Source organism: Geotrypetes seraphini, chromosome 3 (genome assembly GCF_902459505.1).
Source record: "Geotrypetes seraphini chromosome 3, aGeoSer1.1, whole genome shotgun sequence".
NCBI lineage: Eukaryota > Metazoa > Chordata > Amphibia > Gymnophiona > Dermophiidae > Geotrypetes > Geotrypetes seraphini.
In genome coordinates, this window is record NC_047086.1 from 285,953,288 (window position 1) to 285,977,273 (window position 23,986).

The 23,986-nt window shown below is 42.7% G+C and overlaps 1 protein-coding gene across 5 annotated transcripts in view; it reads left to right on the forward strand.

Annotated features, from left to right (window-relative positions):
- SMYD3 (SET and MYND domain containing 3) overlaps positions 1-23,986 on the forward strand; it is an 876,287-nt gene that overhangs the window by 219,718 nt on the left and 632,583 nt on the right. The gene's annotated exons all lie outside the window — the stretch shown is intronic.

Below are 23,986 nucleotides of genomic sequence, written 5' to 3' on the forward strand. Positions count from 1 at the left end.
AATCTCTGGTGTCAAGTTGGTGGTGGTGGGGGTGTTGAGGGTTCAAGAGTGAACACCATTTATTCCTACTCTGTCAGCTGCTTGCTTCAAAATGGCTCAGATTGAACTATAGTGGTTCAAAACATTGCTGTCCAACTGATTTTCAGTCTGAAAAAATGGGAACATATTACTCATTACCAAAAATTACACTGGCTACCAATAGAGGCTAGAGTTTTATTCAAATTTGCATGTATTTGCCTCACATCAATCTTTGGTATGTCCCCAGGTTACCTCGTTTCCCATTTCTCTTTAAATCACTCTGATAACTCCACACGTAGAGTCCAGTTATTCATATATCCTACTGTGAAATTGTATCGTTCGAAGAGATTTCTCGAGAGAACTCTCTTTCTAGGCAGCCAAAATGAATGCCTGGTTTGGCAAAATCATGCCAGGGGTCTCATCCTATTATTTTATTTAGAAAACTATTAAAGACACATCTATTTGACAGATTTGTAACCCAAGCTTCCTAATGCTTTTTAAATATAACATGTATTGTGTACATTTTAGAAATTGATGTATCTTTTTGATACATCGCTATATTCGCTAGATGTTCAGCCTTATCTGTTGTGAACTGCCTAGAACCATTCGTGGTCTGGCAGTATATAAGAATAAATTATTATTATTATTATTATAGTTGTAAGGTGTAGCCCCCAAAATGTAAGGTTTTGGAGGGGTTTTGTTGAAGCGGCCTTACAATCCGCCAGGTTCCGGGTTCAATACCCTCGCTGAAGATCCAATAGGCAGTAAAATTACTGACAAAGAAATCTAAGAGTGTTTGCAAAAAGAATATATATATTGTGCAGAAATAAGCTTAATATTACAGAAAAGATGAATTTTATAAAGATACATCAAGCATTACAATTAATGAGAGAGAAAGGACAGTTTACCTGCCTTACAGAGGAAAGAGAGAGAGGGGAGAGATGATGTTCCAGACAGAAAAGAGCGAGAGGGAGCTTTTATAAGTTGGAGTCTTATTCTAAATATAGAAACTATTGTATGTCCCAGTATCTTTCTGTTTATAATTTGTAAACTGTTTGAAACAATGGTGAATAAGGTGAGTGGGGTGTGAGAGATTGGAGAAGAAATGAGCGAGAATTTCCAGTATCACTTTAACAATGGTTTCTGATTAACCTAACTATGGGCTAGATTCACAAAGCAAACCGATTGTGACCGATCGGTTTGCGACCCCTTTACAATCAAATTACCTCTCCTGCAATCTGCTTCGAATCCGTGAATGCAAATGAAGTGAAATGCATGCAAAGTAGGCTGGGACGCGATTCACAACACCAAATTTCCGATCCGACTGGGCTGGCCGATCACCTGAAGAAGCGACTGCTGGGTACCAGTCGAAAACATCTTTCCGACTGGAAGCCCTGCTCTCTGCCCTGCAATCTCTTCTGCCTGTTCGCCCCGAATGCTGCCCTACTCTGCCTCGATCTTCCCCGAATCTCTCCTGCCGCATCGCCGTTCTCCTGCCCTTCCCTGAAGATCTCCTACCGCATTGCCGTTCTCCTGCCCTTCCTGTATACTATAGTTTTTAGCTCTGTAGCAACTATAATGAAGAAATAAAAGATGTCAATGTCCCCAAACCAATTTAAATAAATTGCTATGCCCCAACATGTCAGCATTCATTTTCTCATATCTATAGCTTGAACATAAATTCGCCCACCAAAAAGGAAAATTGAAAATTTCACCAGGGAGCTGGTCTCAGCATGGCTGCACTTTTCAAGGCTGTATAGTTTGTTTCCCTGATGAGCCAAACATTGGTGAAACAAGGTCACTTGTTGGGAAGATTGGAGAAGACATGACAGTGTTGGAGCTCAAGTCGTCTTTTGTCAGCTAAGTCCTTGAACGTGCTTCCGGGTGACTTTGCCCTTTTCTAAACCTGAGCTGTTGTGTGAGGGAGTATTTTTGCCAGTGAAAGTATTTAAAGCAGTTTTGATTTGTACCTTTTGATTCTGTACTGCTACATTAGTCTGAGGCTTTTTCTCTCTCTTTCTGGGTGCATGCTGGATTTGAGGAGGGGGATACCTCGGTGCAGCGATCACACAACATTTTGACTCATTATATGAAAATAATATTACACTCTTCAGCTGCAGTTGCAAGATAAAGCTCAGAATTTAGGAAGTTGGTTGGGCTGAGAACATTTCAGCACCCCCTCGTATGACCTTTTCTGTAAAGCGCTTTTAAAATGCATAATTTTATACTTCTTGCATGTTTAAATTTATTAATGTTGCAGTGTTATATGGTGTATGCTCAGGTATACACATATCAGTCATAGATTATCTTGTACCTTCCAACTGCCTCAAATTTAATTGTAGGAAAGTTTTGGAGGACACAGTATTTAAACAGATGTTTCTATGCCATCACACATTGTTTTTATTTAGGGCATAATTGTGTAAACATTTTTCTGTATATAAAGGCTTTTATACATGTGGAAAATGCCTTCTATAAGAACTAGTCCATAGCATATGTGTGGTGAGAAGAAAACAGGTATCTATACTTATGCCTTATGTAGGAACTCCTAGAGGTAGAGTTATGATATATGTATTTCCATAAAATATGTGAATAAACATACAGGCCTTTGCATCTGTTGTGAACAGATTAAAATGTGCGACTTAACGTTTATGCACTATAGCGAATAGTTCCACTAGTCTGTTTTACATAGGTGCCTTTTGTTGCCTTTATAAAATAGGCACCATTTTTAGATTTCTCTCAGATTTAGCTTCCTTATACTGACTATAATTCAGTTGCATTCTTGATTGCAATATGGCACATTATTTAATGTACTTTTCCAATTTTATTATCTAGATTTCCACTCATGAAATAGCAGGCTATAAATTTCAAATTAAATAAAACATAAGCGTAGTCTGAGGGAGAATTTGAGTGAAAATTACAAGTTTAATTATGAAATAAGTGTGTCAACATTATGACCTGAAACTTTTTCAGAAGCCAGTACTTAATCTTGTATTTATTCCTTTATTTCTAGCCTGCCTATTACCTAGGTGGGTTATAATAATAATTAAAAAAAACCAATTAAAAGACAACAATTAACATCACAACCTAATAATTAATTTTGTAAGATCCCTTTTACGTACATATCATATGCTTTACAATCAGAACATGCTTTAGAAGGGCAATTTTATTACGATGCATAGGTTAAGTGTGCTAAAAGGCACTTATTTTAAGTTAATTTTATAAAGAAAACTAGGCATCAATTTGTCTTTGTAAAATACTACTGTAAATCCTGTATGTACATTACTGAAGTATGAACATAAATTATGGTTTTTTTTTAATTGAATGTTTCTTTATTGAACCAGGTGCATACAAAGATGATCATATACAAAAAAACAAACAACAAATCAAGAGAACAATAGGCTCAATGTACAGTCCAGACAAATAAAAATCCTTAGACTTTAATTTGGTTTTTAAAAAACAGAACTTTAAACCCCAGTTAGCACAGTTTCCCCTCCCTTCAACCAATAAATTACAGTATATTTATAATCTACATGTTTGCTTTGCAATTAGCACTGATGGCATTTTAACAAGCAATTATTGTTGTTAATTAGAACCAATGAAAAGTTACACACAGAAATTTAGGTGTGCAATCAGTTTATATGCAAGTCATGAAAGAGGGCGTGGAAATGGAATGGGCGGATCAGGGTCTTTTCCTTTAAATTACATGTGCAATTACAGAATTAGGGCCTCCATACCTAAATTTAGGCATAGGCATTTGTACCACGCCTTTATTGGTGCAAATTTAGAGCCCCTTTCACAAAGCCATGGGTAGCGATTTCCGGCATGGCAAATGCAACGAAGTCCATAGAAATAGAATGGGATTTAAACAAACATTCTTGCATTTGCCATGTGAGAATCGCTACTCTAGTTTTGTAAAAGGAGCCCATAGTCACATTTCCTGGGCATAAGTACTATTCTATAAACTGTGCCTAACTTGAAATGTGGCTTATAGAATAATGGGTTTTTTTCCACCCCCGTATTTTGGGTGCCATAAATAGAATTTAGCCCTAAAAGACTAATCCCCCCACCAAAAGCATTAGTAGTAATTTTTTAGAGCCCTGTTTTTAGACTTCTAAATTAGTGTATCATTCTACATTGCTGTAATGCTCTTGCAGCAGAAAACTATCCATCATTTTAACTTTAGGCTTGCCGCTTTAACCAGCGCTTGAATTCCAGTGCTAAACGTACTGCTAAGTAACTGATAGAAATACTGCAGAGTTCTACTGAGATGTGATAACAGATTGTACACGGAATGAGTTTAATCATGGCATCTCCTAGAGGAAGCAGGTGCTGCTTACTTCCCTTAAACTTGGCTTCCCATCTAGCATCCACACAGACACACACACAATCAGCCTGTTCCATTTCAGATGCAGAAAATATTATACAGTTAACTTTGCAGTAGAGGAAAATGAACTAAGGCCAGCAGTTGGCAGCACATTTCTGGTCTTCACTGAAAGATGGTTTTATTAAGCAGATTATACATGCTTTGTTGGTATGTGCTGATAAATAATTTATTACTTCTGTTCAGTAGTCTTTGCAAAGTAGAGGTTTTGCTGTATTTTTGTTCCTAGCTATCATCTCTCATCTCATATTGCTCTGAATCATTTCTGAAGTGATTTGCAGGTTGTTTAACTTCCCAGCATCATCATAGCAGGAGGTAAGCCGAGCCTAGAGTAACAGCAGTCAACATAAGAAATATGCAGTCAGCCATTTTTTTAATAAAGAAACACTACTTATTATACATATAGATCCTGGAAGTATTAGAAAATCTGAATACAAGTGGATAGTACCTGGGAAAGATTTCTTTTTATACAGTTATATCTGAAGGCTTAGCTTATACCCACTCTTGTTTTTATCAGGTCATATGAACAAATATTGTTCCAATAAAGGCATATTTTTTTCATCCTGTGAAGGAAGTCCCCAGGTTAAGAACGAGTTTCATTTTTAAAACCATTCTTAAGTTGAATGTGAATGTAACTCGGCTCCTAGTATTCTTCCCACCTTCTCCACCTCCTTGAGGCCTCTCTTGCATCCTTTTCTTTCCATCCCACTGTTCCCTCTCCACCACCATAGCCAACATTTCTCCCTCTCTCTTCCCCATGCATCTCAACCTCACTCCTCTCCCATCACCATGTTCAATAATTCTCTGTCCCTCCCTATGCCTAACAGTTTTCCTCTTTCTTCATTTCCCCATGTGCACCCTCTCTCCTTCCCTCTCACTCAGACATTCAATTCTCCCTTTCTAGTCCCTCCCCCATCTAAGCATCTCTTTCCCTCACTTCCTTCATTCTTCCATCCTATGGCCCAAGTTTATGCTGCCCTCCCTCCCTCCCTCCCTTCATTCTTTGTCCCAAGTTCATGTCCCCTCCCTATTTCCTTCCATCCTTTGTCTGACGTTTGTGCTCCCTCCTGAGTCCCAATGCGCCCCTCTCCCTTTCTCCTGTGTTCCAACGTAACCCGCTCCCTCCCTCTATACATTCTGTGTCCCAAGTTGGAAGCTTCTGATTCAGTGGGAAGGTGTCGGCGGGAAGGTTTCTGGGTCATATATCAAGAATATAATAATCTAATACAACATATATATTTTAAAAATTTTTAAGCAGTTCCATTTATTTTTTGTATACCTACAAGAACAGACATGAACTAACTAGGTGCTGTTCTTTTGAGATCATTTGAAATAGGGTCTTAAAACAGCTGTTCTAGTGCTTTAGAAATGTGAGTGTTTTTTCCCCGTCGAAACAATGAAATAGCATTTTCAGAGTTTTTAAAATTAACTTTTTTGATTTTATGTAAAGAAAAACTACACGTGAAGACAAGAATCACATTTGATAGAATCATATCTCTGTATAGAATTACAATACAGCGGTACCTTGGTTTACAAGCATAATTAGTTCCAGAAGCATGTTCGTATACCAAAATACTCGTATATCAAAGCGAGTTTCCCCTAGGAACTAAGGGAAACTCGCTTGATACGTTCCCACCCATCCCCACCCCCTGAGGCCAGCGATGCTATTCTATCCCCTGCTCCCCAAAACCGACATTGCTCCCCTGAAGGCCCCCCCCCCCCGCGATCCGGCATCCTCTCCCCCATGATCCGGCATTCCCCCGCTCACATCGCACCCACCCCCCCGCCGCGATCTGAAATCCCCAGCACCCACCCAAACACGCTGCTTACCCCCATCTGGCCACTGGCACCAATGCACAGGACATGCTGGTGCCAGTGCCCGAAGATCTGCGTCTTCTTCTTTGCTGGGTCTTGAGCATCTGCGCATGCTCAAGGCCTTCAAGTTCACGCTTTCTCCGAGATTCTCTTTGGGTTTTTGCCAGGTACGCGTGACTTGGATTGGCCACTGTGAGACCATGCTACTGGGCTTGATGGACCATTGGTCTGACCCAGTAAGGCTATTTTTATGTTCTTATGAGAGGATGTCCTAGGCTTTGCTCAGTAAATGTACTGCTGTATTGCTACTTGCTCAATTGGATGGAAGCTGCAGCAGTGTGTGATTGGAAGTGAAGCAAGAGGAATTGTTGAGACAGCACCAGAATAGAAAACATATGGGTATGTCCTGTGATTTAACAGCATGAGCTAATAGGAGTAGGATTAGACAATTGACCTTCCAGAAAGAATTGCAAACACTAGAGGTAGTCCAAAGTTGAGCATTTATTTATGAACCACCTTAAAAGACTTGACACAGAGCTGTATTAGGAGTCCTAAGTCTTTAGATTCCTCTGTGATATGCTTCTAATTCTCTGAACTTGTGAGAGGGATCAATTAGTACTATCACGGTGCTGTATTATGCCAATTTTGTCTCAAATTGCAAGACAACTGAAATGTGTACACCAGGGGTGCCCACACTTTTTTGGCTTGCGAACTACTTTTAAAATGACCAAGTCAAAATGATATACCAACAATAAAATTTAAAAAAACACAAAACACACTGTACGCAGAGAAAATGTTAATTATCATTTATATTTGGGGCTTTTTTCAAAGAGGTCAAGGCTGATGACTTTAAAATATGCAATGTTACTATACAAATATGCAATGTTACTATACAAAAATAGACCAATATACCCCCTCCCTTTTTAGCGCAGGGAGCTGAATGCCCCGCACTGCTCTCAATGCTCATAGGTTCCTTGTGCTAAAATCCGCTACTGTGGTTTAATAAAAGGGGCAAAAAACAAAAACCCTACAAAGCATATAGCCAACAAGCTATTATCAAAAATTTCCTAAAATTGGCTAAATCCCCCTGTGCCTGAGCCTGAGTCACAGGCTCAGGCACAGGGGGATTTAGCCAATTTTAGGAAATTTTTAATAAAAGGGGGCCATAGTGCAAAATAAAGACAGCAGATACGAATTCTCAAAACAAACACATTTTGATCACTAAATTGAAAAAAAAATCATTTTTCTTACCTTTGTTGTCTGGTGATTTCATGAGTCTGGTTGCACTTTCTTCTGACTGTGCATCCAATATTTATTCCCTTCTTTCTGCCTCCTGCGTGCTTCGTCTCCTCTAGACCTCATTCCATTCCACAGCCAACATCTCTGTCCTTCCATCAGTCCAACTTTTACTTTCTCTCTCCCTGCTTGCCCCCTGATACCCAACATACTCCTTTCCCTCCCCCAACTTTTTCTTCCTCTCTCCCTGCCCCTCTCCCCTTTCTTTCTTTTTGTCTCCTTGCCCCTCTTTCTTTCTTTTTCTCTGCCTTTCTTTCTGTCTCCCTGCCCCGTCTTTCTTTCTCTGTCTTTCGTTATGTCTTCCTGTCCTCCTTTCTTACTTTCTTTCTCTGTCTGTCTTTCTTTCTGTCTCCATGCCTTCTTTCTTTCTTTCTGTCTTTCTTTATGTCTCCCTGCCCCCTTTCTTTCTTTCTGTCTGACTTTCTGTCTCCCTGCCCCATCTTACTTTCTTTCTCTCTGTCTTTCTTTCTGTCTCCCTGCCCCCCTTTCTTACTTTCTTTCTTTTTCTCTGTCTGTCTTCGTCTGTCTTTCTTTCTGTCTCCCTGCCCCCTATCTTACTTTCTTTCTGTCTGTCTTTCTTTCTGTCTCCATACCCCCCTTTCTTTCTTTCTCTCTCTCTGTCTGTCTGTCTTTCTGTCTCCCTGTTCTGCTCCCTGTCTCCCCAAGCCACTGCCGGGGCTGTCGTCTGGGAACAGGCCCCCAAACTACCACCGACATCTGAGAACAGGTCTCCAAGCCACCGCCAACGCCGCTGTTGCCACTGAGTTCTCCCTGATTTCCAATGCTGCAACAGATCAGCAGCTATCTCTCTGACATCAATTCTGACGTTAGAGAGGAAGTTCTGGGCCAGCCAGGCAGCGATTGGCTGGCATGGAACTTCCTCTCCGATGTCAGAATTAATGTCGGGGAGGGGGGAAGGCTGGCATGGCTGGTGCTTCTGTAGTCACTGCTGGCCTGTTATGGTGTCGTGGAACAGAGAGAATGCAAAGGCAACACAAGTCTATCGTGGAGCCTGGGATGGGCTCCGCGATCGACTTGCTTTGCCTTTGCGATCGACCTTTTGGGCACCCCTGGTGTATACTATTGCTTTTGGGAGAATCCAGACAATGTGACCAGGCAGAAGCAAGAGGGAGGGGCAGAAAGAATCAAGACACCAGAGACTGTGCAGCTTATAAGATTTATAACTCCTGAGGCAGGTGGTTAATGCCGAAACTCGGCTTGAGGTCAAGTCTTTTAATGTGGTTCTCAAATGCTCATCTTTAGTCTACCTCTGGTGGCTACAATGTTTTGGGGGACGGGCAATTGTATGACCCTATTCTTCTTGGCATTTGGTTTTACATAGGCTTGACTTTTTTTTCCTTTTTGGTGTCATTGAATAGCATGACTGATTGTGCATCAGGAAACAGATTTTATTTAGGACACATTCAGTAGAGCTATGTAGAAGTTGTGGTATTTTTTCCATTATACTATAATTATTTTAATTTGTGATGAAGATTCTCTTAAATATTATATACTGTACAGAGAAGAGCCCCTAACAGAGAATTACACCAATCCAGTTTTTTAATGACAAAAGCTGGAATCATTATAAGCCATGTCCAAAAAATAACAAATATAATGGTTGTAACTCAATGTGAAAAGCATTTCTGAACAACTGTTTGAAATTTGTGGGAGAAAAAATCTTAGGAATCACAAATGATATTCTTGATGAATAGTTTCAGTATGAGTGGGGTACCCTTTATAGAGGGCCTAAGAGGAAGGGAATAGGATAAACATGAGGCTGGTGAATTTCAGCATGATAAAGCCATTCTAAGTCCAATTTAGAGGAAAGATAGCTAATCAGAATAGAGTAAAAGAATCAATACATTACATTACATTAGGGATTTCTATTCCGCCATTACCTTGCGTTTCAAGGCGGATTACAAGTGGTTTATCAGGACATTAGAAGTATTTAGGGAGTACTTTGTACATTTCTTTGAGTTGCTAAGGATTACATTTGAATTGTCATGGTATTAGAAGTACATATGGAGTAGTTGCAGGTGTTGCTTGGGACATTTCTGATTTAGTTAGTTTGGTTTTATGTGTATTTTTTAATAGAAGGGTTTTTATTTCTTTTTTGAAGGTTTTGTAGTCTGTGGTCGAGGTCAATAGGTTGTAGAGTTGGAGATCGAGTGTTGCATCTCGAGTGGCTAGGAGGTTGTCTTACAGTTTTTTTCTTTTGACGTTTTTGGTTGGAGGGTGTGTGAATAGTGCATGGGTTCTCCTATGTCTGGTTGAGGTGGATTGAATTAGTCGATTGTTCCAATAAGCTGGGCTGTCTCCGCTTATTGCTTATTGAAGCAATAGCACAAAGAAGTTGAATATCATAAGCACAACTGAAAATTTTAAAACCTTTCCCACGCCTCTGCTATATTTCTCAAGGTCTGCTTATAAACACTTAACATGTCACTTTTCTCAAGTTCCTTAAATTCTTTTTTTCACCATTTTGGATTGAAAGTTCTTTGGCTAAGGGAATTGTTACAGGACAAATTATCTTGTATAACACTGTATACATTTATCATATGATATATAATAAACACTAGTATTTTAGCCCGTTACATTAACGGGTGCTAGAATATATGTCTGTCTGTCTGTCTGTCTTTATTTCCGTCTCTCTCTCTCTCTGTCCTGCTGTCTTTCTTTCTGTCTGTCTCTATCCCTGGCCCCCTTTGTCTGTCTGTCTTTCTGTGTCTCTCCCTGTCCCTGTGTCTTTCTTCTTTTCTTTCTGTCTCCCTTCCTTCCCCTGGTGGTAGAATATATGTCTGTCTTTCTTTCTGTTTCTCTCCATACCCCTGTGTTTTTCTTTCTGTCTCTCTTCCTCCTGCTGTCTTTCTTTCTGTCTCTCTCCCTCCCTGGCCCCCTTTGTCTGTCTGTCTTTCTGTCTCTCTCCCTGCCCCTGTCCCTGTGTCTTTCTTCCTATCTCCTTCCCTACTTCCCTGTACAGCAGCCGCAGCATTCCCTCTCCCTCTATTTACCGCGAGAGGAGCCTGCACGGACCTAACAGCCCGAGCCCCCAGCAGTGTAACTTCCCGGCGGCTCCTCTCACGATCGCCGCCTTCTCCTACGCAGGAGTGGCTCATGAGAAGAGCCGCTGCAGCATCTTTGAGAAGTTGAAAAAAACTTCGGCCTGTCTCCGTGCTCGGCCGCGGTGGGCTACAGCTGCCGCGGCCTGCAGCCGCCGACAGCCGCCGCGGCCGATATCCGCCTTGCCGTATTTTTTTTTAATTTGAAAGACGCAGCGGTGGCTCCTCTCATGATCCCCACCTGTGTCGAAAGTCCGACGCAGGCGGGGATCGTGAGAGTAGCCACCGCTGCGTCTTTCAAAGAACCGTAAGCCGCGCATGCGCACTTCCTATGGGTTGCTACAGCTCACGGAAAACGGACCCACGCGATGGGAGTGCGCATGCGCGGCCTAGCGTTTTATTATATTAGATGATCAATGCTATTGTACCTGGATAACTTATTCTTTCTGAGATAAAAAAGTAATATATTTGCTTTTTTGCCATACAGTACTGTGTCAATCATTTTACCACTACTAGATGAAAAACTTTGATAAATTGAGCAGCTCTGCAAAACTAGAAATATTGATTGAATCTAGTCTGTGGATTATTATTTTTAGGGAACAATTCCATTGATCAAACTGAAAAAGTTGAATTGAAATGGAAGGCTAAAAAGTAATGAGATGCTGTAATGCTACAAAGTTCACATGAGATCACCTTGACAATATATTAAGTTTGCCCTTTTCCAATCTTATTAATATAGATTTACTTTTTCTTGTGTCAGTCTTTCTTGCTGGATGGTTGGATGTATGCATAGCTCCAATACTGGGAGTAAACCATTTTCTTTAAAATATGCACAAAATTAAAGTGATAAGTGGGATGAGGGAAGGAGGAGGTAGTGGTAGGAGAGTGACTTGTTATACACAGTATCAGAAGACAAACCTTTTTTCATGCTTGTCTTGTGCTTTATACTTTTGATTTGTAGTGTCAGGAAATGTTTAGGAGTTAGTTCTGAGATAAAACAACTGCTTCATGGAACAGCTGAGTCAGGAACTGCCAAGATGGGGGATTGTTTTAGATCAAGTCCTTAGTGGAATGCAAGGACTTGGTGTGTTGGGGTCATGTGACAGTTGTGATTATACCAAAAATTAGATTTCAGTTAATAACTAGAGTGAAGACACTAAAGAAACTTACTGCATTAGTGTTTACCTTTCAAAAGGGCAACTAAGATAAAATGAGGAAAATAGGGGGGGGGGGGAACTAAAACAAATAGCTGCAAAGATTAAGAGTTTAAATTGGGTATGGATATATAGAATATCATATTAGAAGCCCAGATCAGATGTATTCCATATATTAAAAAAGGTAGAAGAAAGGCAAAATGACAGCAGCATGCTTAAAAGGTAAAGTAAAAGAAGATATTCTAGCCAAAAGAACATCTATCAAAAAATGGAAAATGGATCCAAATGAAGAAATCATGAAGCAGAATAAGCACTGACAAGTTTAGATATAAAACCAATAAGCAAAACTAAAAGTGAATTTGGAAAGAAACTTGTACAGGCAAAAGCTTATAATAAACATTTTTCAGGTACATTAGAAGCAAGAAGTCAGTGAGGGAGTCAGACCATTAGATCATCACAGTATAGAAGTGGTACTCAGGGAGAACAAAGCTGTAGTGAAGAGGCTAAATTAATTCTTGGTTTTGGTCTTTACTGAGGAAGTTGTAAGAGAATTAACTTATCAAAAATGGTACTTAGAAGTGATGATTCAAAGGAACTGAAATAAATCTCGGTGAATCTGAAAGATGTAATAGTTCAAATCAACACGCTAAAGAGCAGTAGATCACTGGACTAGATAGTAAACGCTCCAAAATATGAAAAGAACTTATAATTGGAATTGCAGATCTAGCAATAGAATCTGTAACCCAGGGGTGCCCAAATGGTCGATCGCGATCACCAGTAGATTGCAAAGGCAATGCGAGCCAATTGCGTTGCCTTTGCGATCTTGTTCTTCCTGCCTCCCCAAGCCAGGCCAGGTGTGTTCAAGCATCAGATCCACAAGCCTTCACCTCCGAAGTCAGTTCTGACTTCGCAGAGGAAGTTCTGGGCCAGCCAATCACTGCCTGGCTGGCCTGGAACTTCCTCTCTGACATCACCATTGACGTGGGGGGGGGGGAGGGGAAGGATTGTGGGCCCGGTGCTTGTACTGGCTCGGGGAAGCAGGGAGAAATCAGCGTGGTGGCTTGGAAGAGAGAAAGAATCGGGGAAGTGGAGAAATCAGCACAGTGGCTTGAGGGGGACAGGGGGAGAGAGAAAGAAAGACAGAAATAAAGGGGGGGGGGCAGGGGGAGAGAGAAAGAAAGGCAGAAATAAAGAAGGGGGGCAGGGGGCGAGAAGAAGTAAGGCAGGGGAGAAAGAAAGACATAAATAAAGAGGGGGCAGGGGGAGAGAGAAAGAATGGCAAGGAGAGAAAGACAGAAATAAGGAGGGGGCAGGGGGAGAGAGACAGAAAGAAAAGGGAGGGGGGCAGAAAGAAAGAAATATTGGATTTACAGTCAGAAGAAGGAAGTGCTACCAGAGACTTATGAAATCACCAGACAAAAAGGTAAGAAAAATGATTTTATTTTCAATTTAGTGATCAAAATGTGTCCGTTTTGAGAATTTATATCTGCTATCTATATTTTTGCGCTATGGCCCCCTTTTACTAAACCGCAATAGTGTTTTTTAGCGCAGGGAACCTATGAGCATTGGGAGCAGTGCTAGGCATTCTGCAGAGCTCCCTGCGCTAAAAACCGCTATCACGGTTTAGTAAAAGGGGAGGGGGTATATTTGTCTATTTTTGTATAGTTGTTACTGAGGTGACATTGCATATTTTAAAGTCATCTGCTTTGACCTCTGAAAAATCCCCAAATACAAATGATAATTAACATTTTCTCTGCGTGCAGCGTGCTTTGTTTTTTTTTTTAATTTTATTGTTGATAGATCATTTTGATTTGGTCATTTTAAAAGAAGCTTACAAGCCAAAAATGTGTGGGCCCCTGCTCTAACCTATCATTAAAATTGTCTATGGTACCTGGAAATTAGAGGGTGGCCAATATAATGCCAATTTTTAAAAGGAGATCTGTGCAACTAAAGATCTGATATAAGTTCCGGGTACACATCTTCCTCGGTATTCGCGGGGGATAGGGGCAGAGCCGAACCGTGAATGGAGAAAAACTGCGAATATCTTCTTGTCCGGTTCTGACCCACCCCTGCCTCCTTCCTTCCTTCCCCCCGGCATCCCGGCCTTACTTGGTGGTCTAGCAGGCTTTCAGGGCAGGAGCAATCTTCCTATGCTCCTGCCCCGTGCAGATCACCAATAGGAAATGACTGCCTTGAGTTCCCGTAGTCTCTCGAGCCACAGAGAACAGACACAAATGGGAATGGATGTGTGGTAGACCAGGAGAAGAGATTCTCATAAGACTGTGTTTGTGAGGAGCTAGATAAATTAAAAATAGGCAAAGCAATGGGGCTTGATGTGATACATCTGAGGGTACTCAAGGAACTTAGAGTGATTCTGGAGGCTCCGTTGTCTCATCTTTTCAGTACTACTTTAGAGTATGGAGTGGTCCCTTAGGACTGGAGAAGGGCAGATGTGGTCCCTCTGCACAAGAGCAGAAGTGGAGAGGTTAGGAATTACAGGCTGGTTAGTCTGACATCGGCAGTGAGTAAACTAATGGAAATGTTTTTAAAGCAGAGGATATTGAGATTTCTAGAATCGAATGGACTGCAAGACCCAAGGCAGCATGGTTTTACAAGAGGCTTCTTGTCAGACAAATCTGATTGATTTCTTTGATTGGGTGACTAAACAGCTGGATATGGGAGGAGCACTAGATATGGTGTACAGTGGTACCTCGGTTTAAGAGTGCACCGGTTTGCGAGTGTTTTGCAAGACGAGCAAAACATTCGCAAACTTGGTGCCTCGTAAACCGAGCGCGCCTCGATTTATGAGCGCCCCCCCTGCGAACCGGCACCCTCCCCCCCGCAATCCGGCACCCCCCGCCGTGACCTAAGGTCCCCCCAACTCACCCGAACCCTCTTCTTACTTTGATGTAGCCTCCGCACCTGCACCAGCATGTCCTGTGCTGTGCTGGTGCCCAAAAATCTGCCTCCGGTGCTGGGCCTTGAGCAAGTGCGCATGCTCAAGGCCTGAGAGTTCACGTCCAACGTGAACTCTCAGGCCTTGAGCATGCGCACATGCTCAAGGCCCAGCACCGGAGGCAAATTTTCGGGCACCGGCACAGCACAGGATATGCTGGTGCAGGTGTGGAGGCTACATCAAAGTAAGAAGAGGGTTCGGGTGGGTTGGGGGGACCTCAGGTCGCGGCGGGGGGGGGGGATGCCCGATGGTGGCGGAGTGGTGCCCGATAGTGGCGGGGGGGGGGGCCGAATCGCGGGGGGGAGGGTGCCGGTTTGCGGGGGGGGGGGCCTTCGGGGGGAGCAATGCCGATTCTCGTGGGGGGGGAGCAGCGCTGCTGGCCTCGGGGGGGGGGGGGGTGTAGGGTGGGAACCTATCAAAGCGAGTTTCCATTATTTCCTATGGGGAAACTTGCTTTGATAAACGAGCATTTTGGATTACGAGCATGCTCCTGGAACGGATTATGCTCGTAATCCAAGGTACCACTGTACTTGGATTTTAGCAAAGCCTCTGACACTGTTCTGCATAGGCAGTTGATAAATAAACTGAGTGCCCTCAATGTGGGACCTAAAGTGAAGAATTGGTTGTGACCTTTTTCACTTTCAATAAAAATATGTTAAAAAAAAACCTGGTTAAGTGGAAGAAGACAGAAGGTGTGTAAATGGAGTTATGGAGTTTGCTCTGAGGTAAAGGATGTTAATGGGGGGGGGGAGATTGGGACTTATATACCACCTTTTTGTAGTTTTACAACCACACTCAAAGTGGTTTACATACAGGTGGAGTGCCACAGGGATCTGTCTTTGGGCTGGCTCTTTTTAACATCTTTGTGAGTGATATTGTAGAAGGTCTGTCGAGTAAAGTTTATATTTTTGCAGAAGATACCAAACTCTGTAATAGGATAGACACTCTGGAGGGTGTAGATAATGACTGAAAGGAACAAGTGAAGCTTGAAGAATGGTTAAGTAATTGACAGTTAAGATTTAATGCTAAAAAATGCAGGGCTATGCATTTGGGCTGCAAAAATCCAAGAGAATGATAGAGTATAGGAGGCAAAGTACTTCTGTATATGGAAGAAGAGTGGTAGAGTGTTGAATAGTCTCCCAGTAGAGGTGATGGAGACAAGTACTGAATTCAAGAAAGTGTGGGACAGGTATGTGGGAGTGGGATTTCTCAGAGGAGATAAGGGATGTTGCAGATGGGCAGACTGGATGGGCCATTTGGCCTTTATCTGTCATCATGTTTCTATGTTCCATAAAGATGAACACATTTTAGATGATCTTGAATATGTTGATTCTGCTCAGTGACCCACGTGACTTTTTCACCCTTGATTTGATCTGATCATATTAAAATTGATTTTACTCCACATTTAAATGAGAAGTCAAGAAAAGCCTTGAATTATTGTAAGGATTATGCATAGGGATCAGTTATGACTTAAGATTTATTCTGTAACCAAATCAGTGTGTTATTTGAGTCAGTCAAACCAACCACTTTTCAAAATACGAGATGCTGCCCAAAAGTTCAGGGAATTCAATTGTAAAAAAAAAAAAATTGCTTACCAAAACTCCTAGTTTCCACCGTCTCCTTCAAAGTAGTTCCCTTGAGAATGTATACAGCAATCCCAGCGTTTTTTCCATGAGTCCATGCATCTATGGAAGCCATCTTGGGTGAGTGCCTTGAGGACCTCCTGCAATTCTGCTGGATCTCTTCAATCGTGTTAAAACGGCGCCCTTTCAGTCATAATTTCATTTTGGGGAATAGGAAAAAATAACAGGGGGCAAGGTCAAGCGAATAAGGAGGGTGCGTAATCACTGTAATGTTTCTGGAAGTCGGGAATTGTCGAACAACGAGTAATGTGTGAGTGGGCGTATTGTCATGGTGGAGCAACCAATTTTTGTTTTTTCACTTGTCTGGGCGTTTGCGCCAAATGCTCTCGCTCAACCACTTCAAAACCTCGTTGACCTGTCCTGTATGGCTCCTACTATCTCACAAACATAGTAACATAGTAGATGACGGCAGATAAAGACCCGAATGGTCCATCCAGTCTGCCCAACCTGATTCAATTTAAATTATTATTTTATTTTTTTTTCTTCTTAGCTATTTCTGGGCGAGAATCCAAAGCTTTACCCGGTACTGTGCTTGGGTTCCAACTGCCGAAATCTCTGTTAAGACTTACTCCAGCCCATCTACACCCTCCCAGCCATTGAAGTCCTCCCCTGCCCATCCTCCTCCAAACGGCCATGCACAGACACAGACCGTACAAGTCTGCCCAGTAACTGGCCTAGTTCAATCTTTAATATTATTTTCTGATTCTAAATCTTCTGTGTTCATCCCACGCTTCTTTGAACTCAGTCACAGTTTTACTCTCCACCACCTCTCTCGGGAGCGCATTTCAGGCATCCACCACCCTCTCCGTAAAGTAGAATTTCCTAACATTGCCCCTGAATCTACCACCCCTCAACCTCAAATTATGTCCTCTGGTTTTACCATTTTCCTTTCTCTGGAAAAGATTTTGTTCTACGTTAATACCCTTTAAGTATTTGAACGTCTGAATCATATCTCCCCTGTCTCTCCTTTCCTCTAGGGTATACATATTCAGGGCTTCCAGTCTCTCATCATACGTCTTCTGGCGCAAGCCTCCTATCATTTTCGTCGCCCTCCTCTGGACCGCCTCAAGTCTTCTTACGTCTTTCGCCAGATACGGTCTCCAAAACTGAACACAATACTCCAAGTGGGGCCTCACCAATGACCTGTACAGGGGCATCAACACCTTCTTCCTTCTACTGACTACGCCTCTCTTTATACAGCCCAGAATCCTTCTGGCAGCAGCCACTGCCTTGTCACACTGTTTTTTCGCCTTTAGATCTTCGGACACTATCACCCCAAGGTCCCTCTCCCCGTCCGTGCATATCAGCTTCTCTCCTCCCAGCATATACGGTTCCTTCCTATTATTAATCCCCAAATGCATTACTCTGCATTTCTTTGCATTGAATTTTAGTTGCCAGGCATTAGACCATTCCTCTAACTTTTGCAGATCCTTTTTCATATTTTCCACTCCCTCTTCGGTGTCTACTCTGTTACAAATCTTGGTATCATCTGCAAAAAGGCACACTTTTCCTTCTAACCCTTCAGCAATGTCACTTACATACATATTGAACAGGATTGGCCCCAGCACCGAACCCTGAGGGACTCCACTAGTCACCTTTCCTTCCTTCGAGCGACTTCCATTAACCACCACCCTCTGGCGTCTGTCCGACAGCCAGTTTCTGACCCAGTTCACCACTTTGGGTCCTAACTTCAGCCCTTCAAGTTTGTTCAACAGCCTCTTATGAGGAACTGTATCAAAGGCTTTGCTGAAATCCAAGTAAATTACATCTAGCATATGTCCTCGATCCAGCTCTCTGGTCACCCAATCAAAAAATTCAATCAGGTTCGTTTGGCACGATTTACCTTTTGTAAAGCCATGTTGCCTCGGATCCTGTAACCCATTAGATTCAAGGAAATACACTATCCTTTCTTTCAGCAACACTTCCATTATTTTTCCAACAACTGAAGTGAGGCTCACCGGCCTGTAGTTTCCTGCTTCATCCCTGTGACCACTTTTATGAATAGGGACCACATCCGCTCTCCTCCACTCCCCAGGAATCACTCCCGTCTCCAGAGATTTGTTGAACAAGTCTTTAATAGGACTCGCCAGAACCTCTCTGAGCTCCCTTAGTATCCTGGGATAGATCCCGTCTGGTCCCATCGCTTTGTCCACCTTCAGTGTTTCAAGTTGCTCATAAACACCCTCCTCCGTGAACGGCGCAGAATCTACTCCATTTTCTCGTGTAACTTTGCCAGACAATCTCGGTCCTTCTCCAGGATTTTCTTCTGTGAACACAGAACAGAAGTATTTGTTTAGCACATTTGCTTTCTCCTCATCACTCTCCACATATTTGTTCCCAGCATCTTTCAGCCTAGCAATTCCATTTTTTATCTTCCTCCTTTCACTAATATATCTGAAAAAATTTTTATCTCCCTGTTTTACATTTTTAGCCATTTGTTCTTCCGCCTGTGCCTTCGCCAAACGTATCTCTCTCTTGGCTTCTTTCAGTTTCACCCTGTAGTCCTTTCTGCTCTCCTCTTCTTGGGTTTTTTTATATTTCATGAACGCCAACTCTTTCGCCTTTATTTTCTCAGCCACTAGGTTGGAGAACCATATCGGCTTCCTTTTTCTCTTGTTTTTATTGATTTTCTTCAGATAAAGGTCCGTAGCCATTTTTATCGCTCCTTTCAGCTTAGACCACTGTCTTTCCACTTCTCTTGCAGATCATGAACTTTGTTGCTTAGACTGCGAGCATTTGTGGTCATCGCTTTCCAGCTATTTTTCAGCGATAATCTCCTTTTTCGTATGGATTTTTGTGTCGTTTCACTTTCCGTTGCAATACTAAGAAATGTTGCCTATAATCTGCAAGGATAGTTTTGCTATGGTTTCTGGTGTTGTACTTGTTGACGGTCGTCCGAAACTGTCATTGTCGTGGGCGGATGTTCTTCTATCTTTGAAGTGTTTGTACCAAAGAAAGGTTTTGCTTTGGCATATGGTATTATCTCCAAAGGCTTCCTGGAGCAGTTTTTTAAAGTTTGAAACAAAATTTGATGCAGATTCTTTGCTCAGTAAAATCCGTCATATCGAAATCCACCGAGTCACTAAAACACAACCTTATAAAATCGTACAGAACAAAACAACGCGACCACTCAGCTGCACGCCCATTGGCACACTGATTCACAAAGCATACTGCTAGACACCTCTAACAGCAGAAGGGCATACTATATCCAGTTTGCGTGCGCTGTTCACATTCCCCAAACTTTTGGGTAGCACCTTGTATGATTTCATTTTGGTAAAATCAATTCATAGATTTTGCAAATAAGAAACCTTCTTTTAAATGTGTAAAATTTGGCTTTTATTATGCCTAATGTGACCATATGTGCCATTTTGATCGGGACCGTCTCGTTGTCCCCACACACAGCTTTGGGACACCGAAGCTGTGCGCGGGGACAACGGGACAGGCGATCGCTTCCCCTCCCTCCTTGCCACGCCAAAGCCAGTTTCCCTCCAGCACCCGAAGCCTGGCCCACCGATTCAACCCCCTCGGTCTGCCACCGCTGCTTGCCGCCTGCTGTAACTGAAGAAAAGGAAGTTCCAGGCGCCGGCCCACAAGCCTTCTTCCCGATATCAATTCTGATGTCAGAGAGGAAGTTCCTGGCCAGCCAGGCAGTAATTGGCTTACCCGGAACTTCCTCTTCGAGATCAGAATTGACGTTGGGAAGAAGGCTTGTGGGCTGGCGCCTGGCTCTTCCTTTTCTTTAGTTGCAGTGGGCAGCAAGTGGCGGTGGCGGACTGGGGGGGTTTTGAATCGGGGGTAGGCCAGGCTTCGGTGCTGGAGGGAGGGAGGCAGACAGGCAGGCTGGCTTTGGCACGGGAGAGAAATAGGCAGGCTGGCTTCGGGGGAGAGGGTGGGACAAAGGCTAGAAGGGGGACATAGGAAGGAGGAAGGAAAGCGAGAAAGAGGCAGAGAAAGGGGGGGGGGTTGTAAGCAAAAGAAAGACTAGAGAGAGAAAGGCCTGGACCAAAGGGGAAAGACAGGAGGCACATGCAGGACTATACAAGGTGCATACAGACCCTGAGTAGAGACCCTGAGAAAGATCAGAGAGAGGCAAGATCATAACAGAGGAGGGAGAGAGAGGGAGACCTGGAACAAAGGTACAAAGGAGAACTGACACTGGATCTGGGGAGGGTAACAGAGGGAAAAGAGATAGAGACCTGGACCCAAAGGGGATGGGCCTGGATTTTGAAAGAAATGTTGGATGCGAAAGAAAGATGCATAGTCAAAAGGGAGTGCAACCAGAGACTCATGAAATCACCAGACAACAAAGGTAGGAAAAATGATTTTATTTTCAATTTAGTGATCAAAATGTGTCAGTTTTGAGAATTTATATCTGTTGTCTATATTTTGCACTATATTTGCATATTTTTCTATAGTTACTGAGGTTGCATAATTTAAAGTAATCTGCCTTAACATCTTTGAAACCCCCCAAATATAAATGATAATTAACATTTTCTCTGCTTTGTGTTTTTTTATATTTTATGGTTACCATTATGAATTAATAAGATATATACACTAGTCTTATAGCCCGTTACATTAACGGGTGCTAGAATATATGTGTGTGTCTGTCTTTATTTCTTTCTCTCTCTCTCTCTCCTTAGCCGCTTTCTGTATTTCTGTCTTTCTTTCTGTCTGTCTTTTTCCTCGGCTGTCCACCCATTCTCCCTTCCTTTTACCTTCCCTGTGTCCACCACCACCCCTTCACTGCTCCCCTTATCCAACAGCAGCCCTTCTGCCTTTTTTTAATCTCCCCCCTGTCCAGCAGCACCTCTTTCCTGTCCCCCTGTCCAGCAGTAGGCCTCCCTTCCTTTTTCTCCCCTCCGTCTCTTCCCCTGTCCATCAGCACCCCTTACCTCGCATGCGCCCTCCGCCGACAGCTGCGGCGGCCTGCAGACGCCAAGAGCCACCGCGGCCGACAGCCTCCGTGATGCCTGAAGCCGACAAAACCCTAAGCCGCGCATGCGCACTCCTACCTGCGGGGACCTACAGCGCACGGAAAACGGGAGCACGTAGGTAAGAGTGCGCATGCGCGGCTTAGGTTTTTATTATATTAGATGAAAAATGAATGGAAGAAATAGGGGGTAGAATTGGAGCGGGGCTAGGGCAGGATTGGGGGCAGGACTGACAATTAATAGATGTCCTGTTTTGATGAAAAAAATAAATGGTTATGTTAATTATACCCCATTGTATATTAATGATTTAAAAATGTTAGAGCAGGAATTCTACTAGTTAGAAAGCGTTTGGTTATGGCTGCAGTCTGAAAGAGAGTGATCATCTTGAAGATATTCAGGCAAATTCTATAAAGTCTGCCTAAAGTTAGGCACCTAAATTGGCGTACCTAGCTGATGTAGGTGCCTAACGTAATTGATTCTCTAAACCAAGGTGTCAAAATCAGTCCTCGAGGGCCGCAATCCAGTCGGTACCTTGATGCAATCTTGGCGGTCCAGCGCTGCATCGGCAGCCTTCCCTGCTGGACAGCTGCCCAAGTCCCCATTTGCCGCGGCAGTAATAGGCAGGTGTGAGCCCCGAGCGCGCCTGCCTGGTCTCGTGCCGCCCGAATGTTGTCAGCTCTGCAGGCTTCCCCATCTACGCCGGAAGTGAAATCCAGACGCGAGCCCCGAGCGCGTCTGCCTAGTCCCGCGCCGCCACTCGAATGGTGCCGTCAACTCCCGCGAGACTCACGAGAACCAACAGCACCATTTGGGCGGCGGCACAGGACCAGGCAGGCGCGAGCCCCGAGCGCGGACCGGGGTAAGGAAGGGCAGGAGGACTCGGACCTGGCCGGCTGTGCACCCCTCCAAGCCATGCACCCGGAGCGGACCGCCCCCCCTTGGTACGCCACCGACCTTCACCCTGCCCTGCCAACACTCTGATTGGCTGGCGTTCTTCAAGAGGCGGGCCAGTCAGGAGGGGAAAAAAAGAGAAGGGATGAAGGGAACCCGCTCTGCGATCGACTGGGGTCGCCTGAGCGAGCGACCTGTCGATCGCGATCGACGTATTGGGCACCCCTGCTATACAGTGCATCTAGGTTTTATATAATTGCATTTAGCACCAGTTTCTTAGACAACACACATAGAATTGGGGCCTTTGTATACAAAAATTATAAAAATAAAATCCTTTCTATAAAAATTCTTATTTCTTTCCCATAAAATTAATCATAAATGTTCAAGGGACATGGTAATCATTTAACACTGTTAAGTCATTTTCTTTGAGATCAATCGTGGATGAGTCAAATAGTCCTATTGCTAGTGACCTTGTGAGTTACTTTGAACAGAAAGTGAGGCAAGTTAGAGATTAATTAATCTAGAGAAATGACTGAGAGAGATGATTCTGCAAGTCAAATGCCATTTAATCCCTATATCCTGGTAGACTGTTTGTAACAATTTTGATATTTTAGACATAGATGATCTTTCCAACTATGTGAAACGTTAGTAAGAATTCATGCCCTACAAATGTATTAAAATTTTTGCCTATTAAGGGATTAAGCTAGTTTCAGTTATTTTAAATATGATGTTTCCACAAGGTCAGTTTCCCTTAGAAAGAACATAAGAAGTTGCCTCCACTGGGTCAGCCCAGAGGTCCATCTCACCTAGCGGTCCGCTCCCGCGGCGGCCCATCAGGTCTATGACCTGTAAAGTGGCTTCTGACCCCTTCTATGACCTACCTCTAGTTCTATCTGTACTCCTCAATCCCCTTATCCTCCAGGAACCTATCCAAACCTTCCTTGAACCACTGTAAAGTGCTCTGGCCTATCACATCTTCCGGAAGCGCGTTCCATATGTCCACCACCCTCTGGGTAAAAAAGAACTTCCTGGCATTTGTTCTAAATCTGTCCCCTTTTAATTTCTCCGAATGACCCCTAGTGGTTGTGGGCCCCCACAGTTTGAAGAATCTGTTCTTATTCACCTTCTCAATGCCCTTTAGGATTTTGAAGGTTTCTGAACATTTCTTTTTTTTTTTTTTTTTTTAAATCTTTATTCCTTTTTATTTCTTTCAACAAGTGTACAGTATTATTACAATTAATTTACATAACACACTTGGCATTCTTAAACAATATTATTACACATGTTTTTATTTCCCCCCACACCTCCCACCCTTTTCCATATCAATAAAATATTCCTTCCAAATTTATATATAATTATACATCCCTTTTTGATAATACAATTAATCTGACATGAAATCTGTCCCTCCCCCCATCCTTCTTCCTCAAACACTTTAAACATTTTATTATACCCAGTAATGCACAACAATAAATATCCCATCCTATTACATATATCTCCTTATTTTTCATAACAACATCTTTCCAATATTTTTCCCTCCCTATCCCTCCCATCCCATCCCATTTCTATATATTATCCCCTAAGGAAAAAGAATAAACTTTACTCGTTATAATATTCAATTAATGGCCTCCACACCTCTTGAAATCTTTTAAAATATCGCAAAAAATCTTTCCATCTTATACATATGACAAACTGAGTTCCACCAAAAATTACAATTCAATCTAGAACAGTCTTTCCAATTAGTTGTTATCTGTTGAATTCCCACTCCCGTAAGAATCAACAATAATTTATTGTTTGCTGCAGATATTTGGCATTTGGCCCTCATACTCATTCCAAAAATCACTG